The sequence below is a fragment of the Amborella trichopoda genome, chromosome 1 (assembly GCF_054954075.1).
Source record: "Amborella trichopoda isolate Santa Cruz 75 chromosome 1, AtrichopodaSantaCruz75HAP2 v2.0, whole genome shotgun sequence".
NCBI lineage: Eukaryota > Viridiplantae > Streptophyta > Magnoliopsida > Amborellales > Amborellaceae > Amborella > Amborella trichopoda.
This window is the reverse complement of record NC_142336.1, coordinates 7,631,655-7,644,904: the sequence shown is the minus strand read 5'-3', so window position 1 is coordinate 7,644,904 and position 13,250 is coordinate 7,631,655. Positions and strand designations below refer to the sequence as shown.

At 32.9% G+C, this 13,250-nt stretch overlaps 1 long non-coding RNA gene across 1 annotated transcript; it reads left to right on the top strand.

Annotated features, from left to right (window-relative positions):
• The first annotated feature begins 3,056 nt into the window (after positions 1–3,056).
• Positions 3,057–7,026, top strand: LOC148783530 (uncharacterized). Its single transcript, XR_016044776.1, has 2 exons — positions 3,057–3,146; positions 6,130–7,026. It is a non-coding gene; the product is annotated as an uncharacterized LOC148783530 (long non-coding RNA).
• Positions 7,027–13,250: the final 6,224 nt, after the last annotated feature.

The window sequence follows — 13,250 nt, the reverse complement described above, 5'->3', positions numbered from 1 at the left end:
TCAAAACTCGAGATACTTCGTCCTTTTATTGCTAAATTTGTTGTGGTTTATTTTGATCATATCTTGGTTTTTAGCGCTAACCCACATGATCATCTTAACCACTTGGAACAAGTTTTTGATGTGCTAAGGAAGGAATCACTTATTGTGAATTTGAAAAAAATGCTCATTTATGACAAACAATGTCATCTTTCTGGGGTATGTTGTTTCATCTGAGAGAATTAAGGTGGATCAAGAAAAAGTGAAAGCCATTCTTGAGTGGCCGGTGCCAAAGTCACTCACTGAGGTGCGTTCTTTTCATGGCCTAGCAACCTTTTATCACCGATTTATCAAAAATTTCAGCACTCTAATAACACCAGTGATTGATTGTATGAGGGCTGGAAAGTTTTCATAGAATCCTACTGCTGAAAAGAGCTTTACTGTAATTAAACAAAAGATCATGTAAGTACCAGTACTTGCGTTACCAGATTTTTTTAAGGTGTTTGAGATTGAAACTGACGCATCAAATTTTGCCATAGGGGCAGTTCTAGGTCAAGAGGGACGACCATTAGCCTTCTTTAGTGAGAAATTGAATGATGCATGTAACAAGTATTCGGTTTATGACCTCGAGTTTTATGCAGTAGTGCAAGCTTTACGCTACTAAAGCACTACTTGATTCATAGAGAGTTTGTTCTATACTCAAATTATGAAACACTCCGGTATTTGAGTTCCCAGAAAAAGTTGAATACACGACATGATAAGTGGATGACCTTCCTTCAAGAATACACCTTCCTATTAAAGCACAAGGCTGGAACCCAAAATAAGGCAGCTGATGCTTTAAGTAGAAGGGTAGTGTTGCTTAGAACTTTGTCTATGAAAGTGTTAGGGTATGAAGTGATAAAATATCAATATAAAGTTGATCTAATTTTCATCAAGTTCCTTGAAAGGTGTGTTGATGAGCGGGACCTTATGGGTGAGTATCTCGTGCATGATGGTTGTTTATTTAAAGGTGTGCGGTTATGTATACCTGATTGCTCCCTAAGGGAGAAGATAATCATGAAGCTTCATGGTAGGGGCTTAGGTGGACACTTTGGGAATGATAAAACTATGGCTATGATTGGAGAAAAATATTTTTGGCCACGTATGCAACGAGATGTTGATCGATTTATGACCCGATGTCGAACTTGCCAAGTATCTAAAGGTCACACACAAAATACGGTCTTTATACTCCTATTCCTGTTTCAGATGCCCCATGGGTTGATATTTCTATGGATTTTGTATTTAGACTTCCACGTACCACACGAGGTATGGACTCTATTTTTGTTGTTGTTGATCGATTTTCTAAAATGACACATTTTATTCCATGTAGAAGAACTATGGATGCTACACATATCGTCAATCTCTTTTTCAAAGATATTGTAGGCCACATGTTGTTCCTAAGTCTATTACAACTGATCGGGATACAAAATTTTTAAGTCATTTTTTATGCACTTTTTGGAAGCGCATGGGAACCAAACTTCAATTTTCTAGTGCCTATCATCCTCAAACAGATGGGCAGACCGAAATTGTGAATAGGAGCCTTGGTAACCTCTTGATGAGTATTGTTGGTGATAACATATCTCAGTGGGACCTCGCTTTGCCTCAAGCTGAGTTTGCTTACAACAGTTCAATAAATCGATCTACAAGAAAATCACCATTTGATATTGTTAATGGGTGAACACCTAATCATGTGTTGGACCTAGTGCCATTACCCATGCCAGGCAAGATAAGTGATGATGCCAATGCTTTTGCTGAGCATATTCGAGATTTGCAAGCCTAAATCAAGAAGAAAATTGAGGAGAGCAATTCAAAGTATCAAAAAACTTCAAATGAGCATAGAAGAGAGAAGATCTTCAAGGAGGGTGACTTAATAATGGTGTATTTGTGAAGGAAAGGTTTCCGTTGAGAACCTATAATAAACTCAAGTCCAAGAAAGTGGGTCCTTGTCGTGTCTTGAAGCAATATGGGAACAATGTATATAAGGTAGAATTACCAAAGGCATTAGATATCTCCCCGATATTTAATGTTGCTGACTTATTTGAGTTTCATGGAAACCCTCTAGAAGTCGCAAAATATGTAATTGACATAATGCAGAAATTACCAAGAAAGAAAGATGATGAAATTGAGCAAGTTTTGAAGATTGAAAGGTTTCAAAGTCGAAAAGGTTCCTATCGCCAATTTCTAGTCAAATTGAAAGGCATGCCATACTTTGATAGCATGTGGATTTCTAAGCCAGAGTTCAAAAGGAGGATCCAGATTTATATCGTATGTATACTGAAGCCAACTCGTCGGAGTCAAGTTCCTTTCAAACTGGGGGCAATGATGCAGCCATGCCCCTTCCTGACTGGGCCAAATAAGGGTTGCAGAACCCAGGAGGGAAGAAAGGACAATGACATAATAAAGGAAAATTATTAGGGTTATTTATTAGGATTATTTTAATTATTTGTGAGCAGGGATAATTAGCCGGCGACTTTAGAGTTTATATTGTGTTTATCTTGTATCGATTGGGTTAGTTTGTTCGTGACTGGGCCAAAGAAGGATCGCAGAACCCAAGAGAGAAAAAAAGGACAATGACATAATAAAGGAAACTTACTAGGGTTATTTATTTGGATTATTTTATTTATTTGTACGCAGGGATAATTAACAGGGCGACTTTAGAGTTTATATTGTGTTTATCTTGTATCGATTGGAATAGTTTGAGGGATATAATTAGAATAAGGGTAAATTTAGAAGAGAGTTTATTTTAATGAACAATAACTAACTTGGGAGGTTCTTTTTGGGGTAAAACATGAGAGAGAAAACGTGGCTATCTAGAAGCCCATGGATATGAAAGAGAGAAAATAGGGAAAATGTGGCTATCTAGAAGCCCGTGGATATGAGAGAGAAAATAGGGATAACGTGTGGATATGAGAGAGAGAAAATAGGGATAACTTGGCTATCTAGAAGCCCGTGGATATGAGAGAGAGAAAATAGGGATCGGTGTAGAGATAAGTTTTTATTAGTTATCTTATTTTAGTATATTTAAAGGGACATCTATTTTCATTGTTAATCAGTGTATAAATTAAATAAGAATTGGTCTCTTAAAAGAGATTATTTTGGGGGTGGATTCCCATGCAGACAATTGAGAGAAGGTATTTTCTTTTAACCTTCTTTTTTTTATTGTCAATTTTCTGGTTTTATTCTCTCCCTGTATCAAATTATAAAATTTAAAGCTTCAAAATTAGTGTAGATCACGCCGATCTATGAAAACTTGAAAATTGATGGTCCAAAAATGTATTACAAGATGCATTATTTCCAAAACTTGAAATCCATTTTTTTTTTCCATGTTCATGCATCTTGATGTGGACATGATCAATCGGAGGACATTTGGACATCAAACAACCTTTTCTAGTTCATGCATCTTGATGTGGACATGATCAATCTGAGGACATTTGGACATCAAATACTTTTTCTAATGAAATTTTTGAGGTGAAGTCTAATTTGATTGTTTAGAACCTCCGCTCTATATAAACTTTTTCCATTTTTAATTAGCACGGCACATCCTTAATTTATTGAATTGTTATTTCTTTGACTTTATTGTTTTGGGGTTTTAAAAATTTTAAATTTGAGAGATTTGAAACAAGATTCACATTTTTGTGTGCATCCGTTGAAAGAAATTCCCAGATTAATAGATTATTTCTTTATTTTTTAATTACAATTTTTTGTAGTTTTAAAATAATTGGCATGATCTTTAAAATGATAAGTTCGTAGGATCTCTCCGTACAAATCCCAATAAATAAGTTTCCACAAACATACCCGTAGAATTTCTAATTCTAAGTTTGTGATTATCAGCCATTTAAAACTCTAATGTTGGGTGTTAAGGTATGCCAAAACTATTATATATATATATATATATATATATATATATATATATATATGAATGAGAAAATATGCCTATATCTTCAATTACATCCATATAATTGAACATTTTTTTTAAAAAAAAATAGCAAATTGAGTAAATTATTTATGCGATAATTTGAAATAACACAAAAAACTAATATACATAAAGATATAAATATTAAAAGGAAAATTATTATTATTATTATTATTATTATTATTATTACTATTAGAAAAAATTACATACATATCCGTTATAGTTTGCATTATTACAAAACTACTAAATAGTTTCCATTATTACTTATTTTTCCGTTTTTTTTCATGTCATAACGAAATTTTTTTAAAAAAGACAATTTTACCCTTTTTATGTTGTTCAACATCTGAAAATTCAAAATTTTTGGTTGTTGAAGAACCGAAAGTTGTAAATTTTCGGTTCTTCAATAACATAATTTTTTTTTCTGTTTCGTAGGTTCTCTACGTATTCTCTCTCTATCAACTAATCAATTTTGTTTTAAATTCAATTTTTTAAATCTATGTATTCTCTCCCGATCCACTAATCAATTTTTTTTTAAATTCAATTTTTGAACAACCGAATTCTCTCTCTTTACCCTTTTCCTTATATTTATCTATTCTCTTTATATCACATTTAGGTGGGTTTAAAGTCTTCCCCATCTTTATCCAATCTATCTATACATTAGATTAAAGTCTTCCCAATGTTTTTCGATTCTCTCTGTTCCAATTAATGGTCATGGTAGATTAGTCATGGTAGAGAGAGAATGGATAAACATATAGTAGATAAGTCATTGTAAAGAGAATGGATAAACATAAGGATTAGTTTAAACGTAGGTATCTTCTCTATGTTTATCCATTCTCTCTGAGTTATAAACGATTCCCTATGTTTATACATTCTCTCTTTTCCAATTACAAATCAATTGAAAGATAGTCATGGTAGATTAGTCATCGTAGAGAGAAGATGGATAAACATAGGGAAGGGTTCATAGGGAAGATTTTAAACCCATCCAAATGTAAGTTATAGAAAGACGAAGGGAAGAGTTTAAAGAGAAGACAGAGAAAAAAATGTCGGGTTCTTCAACGACTGAAAATTTTGAATTTTCGGTTTTTCAAAAACCAAAACTTGCCGGTTGTTCAACAACGGAAAAAGGGTAAAATAGTATTTTTTAAAACTTTTCGTTATGACTTGAAAAAAAGGACAGATAGGTAATAATGGAAACTATCAGCAGTTTTGTAATAATGCAAACTATAACCTATATGTATGTAATTTTCTATTATTATTATTGTTGTTATTGTTGTCATTGTTGTTGTTTTTGTTGTTATTGTTATGGTGATGATGATTTATTAGTATTTTTTATATTTTTTTGTTATAATAGGACATAGGGTGTTGTTCCTTATACATATTTTTCATATCGTTTCTTCAAGATCAATTCTCAAGTTCTCAAATTCTTAATGAGATCCTTACCAATATTATAATATTGATTAATACTATAATATTATAGTAGTGCTGATAAAAATAAAATTAAACAGTTATGTAAATGTAATTATTATAATTATTCTATTATAATGTAATTATAATATTTTTTTTGTATTATTATTATTATTAAATATTTATTATTGAAATGGTGATCATTTAAATATATTTTATCATAATATTACGTCATTATCATAATATATTATTATCATATTATATAACTATAAAATTCTTGTATTATTATTATAATATTTGTTATGAAATATCATGAACATTACGAATATTAGTAATATATTTTCAATCAATATTATTGAAATATAATAATACGATGATATAATATTAATACTAATAAAATGATATTTTATTGTTATACAATTATTATAATTATGATGATGATTATTGTTGTTGTTGTTATTGTTAGAGCAAATTCCATAGGGACCATATTGGGGGGTTTGTTATTCTTTGGTGTCCAATATTATGAGCACAACCTTCACCCGTGACCCCTTTTTTTTTTTTTTTCTCTAAGTTCTTATGTGTTCTGCAATGCAAACATCATACAAGGGGCTATTCTTTATATTCTTAGCTCTTTGCCGTCCTATATTCGAAATACTGAAAAGCTACCTCTTTTATTTGATGGCAAGATATCCGGCCTCTCGTTACCCCTCTCTCTCCCCACCCTCTCTCTACTTGCTTTCTCTCTTCTTTATACACTTCTCCTTTTCATAGCCCAAGATTAACCTCTTCCTTTTTAGGTGGGTTTGGAGAGAGAAGACCATGGTCCACGAATTCCATGAGCATGAGAGCTATGGCTTTGTCTCTCTCTCTAGACAGAGCTATGGCTTTGTCTATCTCTCCAGAAAGGTCGTCACCATGATGAACGAGTTTCAGGAGATGGTTCGGGTGGGTCGTGTTCTTCAGCGATAGCGGGCAGAAAGATGGATTGCTCTTCTTTGTATTGGCGTTGTTGTCGCTGTCGAGCCTTAGCAGCTTGTCGACCCACTTGCTGAGAACTTAGAGACTCCATGAGCAAAATCTTCAGGAACTTAACCTTCAACTGGGTCAGGGTTGAATTTGCCATCGGGGCCTATTGCCATTGGAGGTCCCAATGAGATAGGGATGGGTTTAAGAGAGGTGGGTTTTTGAGTGAAAGCATTCGGTTTGTGAGGTAATGTTTTGTGACAGAAAATGGAATTGCGAGAGGGGACCGTTGGTTTTTGAGAGAAGGAAATGGTTTCCTTGAAGAAAGTAATTGGCTCCTGCACAAAGATGGGTTTGCGAGAAAGAGTGGATTGAATCATGACTATACCAACTAGTCTCATAGTAAGATTCGAGATAGATGAAATTGTGGAAGAGGTTGATTTCTTTGGCCCCGACAAAAATTCGTAGGTACGAGATGATGGATTTTGTTGAAAATATGGCCTATCAAGCTCTTTTTTCTTTGGGATTTATTTTTTAATAATGGTACAAAAGCCATTTTGTATAGTATATGTGAAATTCCGTTGTGGTTGACATGATAGCAATGCCATATCCTAGGATCTATTTATTGGAGCTTTTATAGGATGTTGCACTGGAGGGAAAACCCAGTGATGTATTTGGATTCGTTGTAATAATTATTTTTCTATATTATAGATGTACAAAATTATTTAATTTCTAAATATCTTTTATCAAATTGTAGAAATACATGGATGACATTCTATTATGTGAGTCATTAGTGATAGGTTTAGCTCATTATATAAGATTAACAGTTTGGTGACAACTTGTTAATCCTAATTAACTACACTTGAGGGAATTAAAGCCGAAGTTATACCTGGATCTCAACTCCTATAGACCATGAATGTGACAGTTACAAACACACTGGTTCTCTATAAAAAGAGGTTAACCCCTCAAGAAATAGAGAATGATGAAAAATAGGTAAAAGAGATTCACCAAAGATGACTCGCAAGATAGCCTGTCACTGGATGGCTTGGTCTATAGGTTTTGGTATAGAACCTTAAGTCCCTCATATGATTTAAGGACAGATCCAAGTAAGTTGTTTATTTATTTATTTATTTATAGATATTTTTTTATTGGGACTAGCATGTTTGAGAGAGAAATTGGGTTTTCGAGTGGGTTTGTAAGGCTGAGAGGGGGGCGAAAGAGGATGAGGCGAAAGCCATGGGAGTTAGAGATAGGATGTGTGGACTGTGGAGAGAGAGAGAAGGCAAGTTTAAATGGAGCTTAGAGCTCTAGCTTAAATTCATGACCCACTAGAATGAGCAGAGAGAGAGCAATAACAAAAAGCTGTGAAAATGGCCACAAAAACAGAGAGGACGACCCAACAGAATGGGCAGAGAGAGATAGCAATAACAAAAAGCTGTGAGAACGACCACGAAAACAGAGGAATGAAAGATGAGAAGTATGTGAAGTAGAGAGAGAGAAAGAGCAAGAGGGCGGTTGGAAAGATAGAAGAGAAGTAGTAGTCAAGTATTTCAAACACTGGGCAACAAAGAACTAATAATAGAATGAATGTGGTGTTTGCATTACCGAACAGAAAGGCAACTTAGAAGAAGAAAAAATCCCCTGAGGTGGGGGATGGTGCTCGTAATATTGAGCATATTGGACATCAAATGATAATAAACCCCCCAATGTGGTCCGTACATAATTTGTTGTTGTTGTTGTTATTATTATTATATATATATATATATATATATATATATATATATATATATATATAACTCTTTTGAGCCATGAATAAGTAAAGGAGGGGATTCAAACATGTTTCTTTGCAATTGTTTGCTCTATCATTTATAAGGTTATATCTATTGGAAAAGGTAACATGCGGGGATATGCATCCATATAAACTAGAGCATCCCATTATTAGGTGGCAACTGTCCAACTAAGTTGGATGGTGGGATGCTCTTGTGGGCATATGAGGCCATGCCCACATAGTAACCGTGTCCATATTTTTAAATTTTTTAATTTTTTTTTATTCAATATCTATTTAGATAGCTGATTCAAACCAATCCACCCAACATGGGATAAATGAGTAGAAAAGTCCACCCCACTGATCTGTTTTCTTTTTAACATTACATGAAATTAAAGGTGGTGTTTGATGCTAAGTACCTGTAGCACTTCAACTAAGATCTGTTGCTACTTCAACTAAGATCTGCTGCTACTTCAAATGGTTCTCTATCATATTTAGTTATAAGAAAATGGTTTCATAGGGTTGTAACCCTATGAAAACAAGTAAAACCTCATCTCATAACTCATAGAAAATTGCAATTCAAGCATTGGAAAACCTTTACAACAATCATCTCTGCTTGAACATTATGGTTGTGAAAAAATAAAAAATACGGATTTCAAACTCTAAAAATAGTGTATATTGTAACAAATTATCTAGACCACCCATTTCACCCTAAAAATAAGTGTTCATAGATCCGCAAGGTTTGTACTATTTTTTAGTTTGAAAATTTATTCTCGGTGTTTGAAATTGATTGTAGATCCATCATGGAGATTTCTATTATCAAAAGTGATTTCTAAACCAGGAGTTTAGATGATGCATTATTTTGTTTTCATAAAGCCTAGACCTTATAGAAACTTCATCCTTAGTTATAATAACTCTTGAATAGTGTCTGGCATTTTGACTTTACGTGAGTGAATAATCATTATAAGAATGTTTTTTTAACAATATTGATGTACCTCGTTGTTAACCAATACATTGGCATTCATTAAGATTGACCAGTAATATGCACATGCGTAGCACATGATATTTAATATTTATCACTAAAACATACTTATCATTGAAAAGTACTTTTTTAATAAAGAAAAAAGTTTATATAAGGACTCAACCTTATAATGTGGAACTACGGATGCACCTCAAAAATCCATCGAAAAATATAGTTTTAAGGTTGAAAAACCCTTTGATTGATCATCTCGACATCAAGATGTATGACCATGAAAAATAAAAATATTTTAAGTCTTAGAAATAGTGCATTTTACAACATATTATCTACACCGTCCATTTTTAAGATTTTTATATATTTATAGATCTACTTGATTTTAACCATTGTTTAAATTTAAAATTTTATAATTAGACATTAAAATATATTTTGAGATAATCCTAATAACATTTTACATCAAAATTATATAACATTATAAAATTTGAATCTGCACCTTACCTCTACACCTATGGATGCATCCGTATGCAAACTGCACCCTTTAATAAAATATGATATTAGAGATTACTAAATTTATCATCACAATTGAATAATTTTATTAAATAATTATAATTTTTTTAAAACCGTGAAAGCAATAAATAATTCAGATATAGTATTTGTGATAAAATAAGATTAGCGGGATACCAAAAAATTGTAAATGCTATTTTAATTAGAGAAATCTTTGAAATTGAATATTTTATCAAATAATTATTATTGATACATTATTTTTAGAAAAATATTTAATTAACACGTAGCCATTTTGTGCAATTAGAATATAAATGATTAAATAATTCAGATAGCATAAACAAAAGTGATAGAGTATTTTTGTTCCAAGTTAGTAGTGAATGTTGGAAGTAGCAAAAGAAACAAATAGAAAATACAAAAAAAATGAAAAAGAAAATTCTTATATTATTTTTAAAAAATATATTTTTTACGTAAAAGAATATATTTACCAATATGCTATAATGTGAATTATGTTGTCTTATATTATTTTTATATTTTTATATAATAATATACAATTATTTGTAGTTTTAGGTAACAAATATTTTTCAGCAAGAAATAATCTATTTATTAATATATCATAATTTAGATTATCTTAATTACAAAAATACTTAAAAAGATGATTTATTCGTATTAATATTATTCTTTAGATAGTATGTTATGATTTACCAAAAAGAATGATAGGGTTACTAATATATTATAATTTCAATGCTAAATTAGTTAATATATTTATAAAATAAAATAAATCAAAATTTGATCTTTTGTGGAGATAGCAAATCATGCCCAATTGTGATGTCATATGCCTTAGAAGAAATATTATTTGTAACTCCTATTTTCTTTGCAATTTGACGGGAATCAAGGAAAATTGAAATGTAAGCATACTTGGCGTACACACATAGAGGTATAGCTTTAGGAAAATAAAGTTTAGAGATGTATTCATAGTATGCATCTATGTTAATAAAGATTTCCTATTTTATCAACTATTTAATAGTTTGCCTTTATTCATTAAAAATTATGTAGAAAAATTATTGCAAGGAAATAGCAAATTGAAAACAAATACTAATAAGCTCACCTCCAGCTGCCCATGTAAATTATGTGATTTGCCCATGTAGAGAAAAATATCAAAGTTAACTGTAGTAGACCTAAAATTAAAAAATAATTCATTACTATTTAATTAACCTAAAATTGAAAATAATACATTTTTAGAATAAGTTAGAAGCATAAATTGTTAGGGTTGTGCATTAGAGAGAGAGACCACATTGGCATATACAAAAAAACTCCTATAGAGTAAACCAAAATATTAAGCAACCTAATCATAATTTATTTCTAATCATATTATTCGTATTTCGACTAAAACAAAACCAAAAAATTTCAAGTATAGACTGACATAACATCATAGGACATTAGAGAAAAGAGAAGAAAAATAAAATATTCAAACACAACAATAACCAAAGTAAATTCAGAGCAACATACCATATTCGACAAAAAGAGCGTGGGAGGGAAGAAATGTGAACGACTGACTGAGAGGACGACAAAAACAATTGGTAGAGAGAGAGAGAGAGAGAATCATAGAGATGGAGAGAGTACTGGGAAAACCGTAGAGAGAGAAAGAGAGATGAGAGAAATTTAAATAAGAGCATTTTAGGGAGATAAGTTTGCAAAACCATAGAGATATGAGAGAATTTTAAATGTTCAGAAACATTTAAAGTTAGCAAGAAAATGGGGTAAAAACAAAAAAATGAAAAATTAAGAGAAGTTATGAAAGAGATACGTTATCAGAGAGGTAGAGAGATTTTAGAAATATTATAAGAGCTTTTAAATAAGAGGGAGAGAGAGAAGTAGAAAGCTTTATTAGGAAGGAAAAAAAAAAAGAGATGAGTTACATGAAAATGTGGGTGAGGAGAGAGAAGAGAGAGAAAAAGTGAAATCCGATATTTACAATATTGGATGAAGTGATATATTTTAAAGATATCTTGATTTTACCATGTTGCCCCATCTTAAATAAGTTTTAATACCAATCTTTTGATCTTGAGTGGCTAGGCCTGGACAATATTATACGTTGGCCAACATAATTAGCTTACAATGGAAAGCCTTGGCAGTATTATGAGACTCATGGAGGGAAAGGAATTATAGAACTTGTTGGATCAAAATGGGATGGACCTCCATGATTCGAAGGCCTCAACTAACACTTATTGGGAAGTATTTCCATGTGAAAATCCTCATATTAATGAGATAAGTTGTGAGAATATTTTCACACCAACTGATTGTCAATTGGTGTGAAACAAAATACATTGAGACTAATTGGAATGAAATTACTTTCATATTTAAATTATATAAAAAACATTGTTCATATAAAAATATTTTTCGAAAAATATTCTCACGCATGCGAAACGTGCCCTGAATTTTAATGGGTGCATCCAAAGAAACCAAAGCAGTGCAATGATTGGTCAGAGCTATAAAGGACTGAGTGGGATTGTTATCCTGTGGTATTTGACCTTGTGGAATAACAACAGCAAAAAAGGCAAAAGTGGGGTTTTGTTTTTTTGAGAATACGGCACGAAGTTTCATTCTCCAAAATTACATAGAGAAGCAAAGCTTCAAAATTACAAAGTGGAGCAAACTTCCAAAAAACCAGAAAAAACAGAAGAAGAAATAGAAGAGAGCTCCCTATTTCTAGAGAGGAACTGACTCACTGCCCAACACTACAAGCCTAAACCTCAACAGCATAAACAAAAGACAAGCTTTCTAAGCCCAACTAGACCACTCTGAGAGCTATCAGAGAGAACCACCTCAAACCCCGCAACCCTACCTCTTCGAAACTACGCATTCACACAAAGACAATATGCAGAAGACTCAAGACCTGGAGTTGGGATGGTGCACATGCAACTCTGAATCGCATCCAACATGGCCGCGATGAGAAGGATGGCTGCAGCTCACAACCAAAGACCAAAATTAGGGCAAAAGACAGTTAGAAAAAAATAGGGGTAAAGGGAAGAGAGGGAGGAAGTCAAGAAAGTTCCGGGAATGAGAAGACGGAACAAAGAAAGACAGGGTGAAGAAGTCCTGCTTAAACATCCCCCAAAAATGTATCTGACTATTGATAGGAATTCAAGTTCCATAAAGGACCAAAAAACGACAATAGAGCTCTTAGGGGCAGGCTGAATGCCAAGCCCCAAATTAGGGGTTAACCTTGGCCTTCAGATCTTTAAGCAACAACCCAAATCCAAAGAGACCAACGACAAGATACCAGGCCCAACAAGAGGGGGGGAGATCCCTTGAGCATTAACCCATTGGGAGAAGAGAGACGAGGAAAGGAAAGAAGGCCGACAGCCATGAAGAGTTCCTGGACGAAAGAGAACAAGGACGGAAGAGTGGAGAAGAAAAAGGCGGAGATATGAAAGAGGCGGAATGAAGAGACGAACAAATAGCGGAGGGAATGGGGAATGGAGAATGGGGGAGGAGGAGGGAAGGATAGAAGGAGGAGAGAATAATAAAAGAAGGAAAAGAGGGAAAACGGGAGGAGGAAACTCAGAGGAGGAGAAGCCGCCTAAGTGGGGGTTTTACTTCAACCAATTATCAAAGCCAAAAGATATTATACTCACCACAGGAATATACTGTCCATTTACTCCATAGGTAAAACCCCATCTTCTTTAAATTTAAGACCCAAATATTGGGGG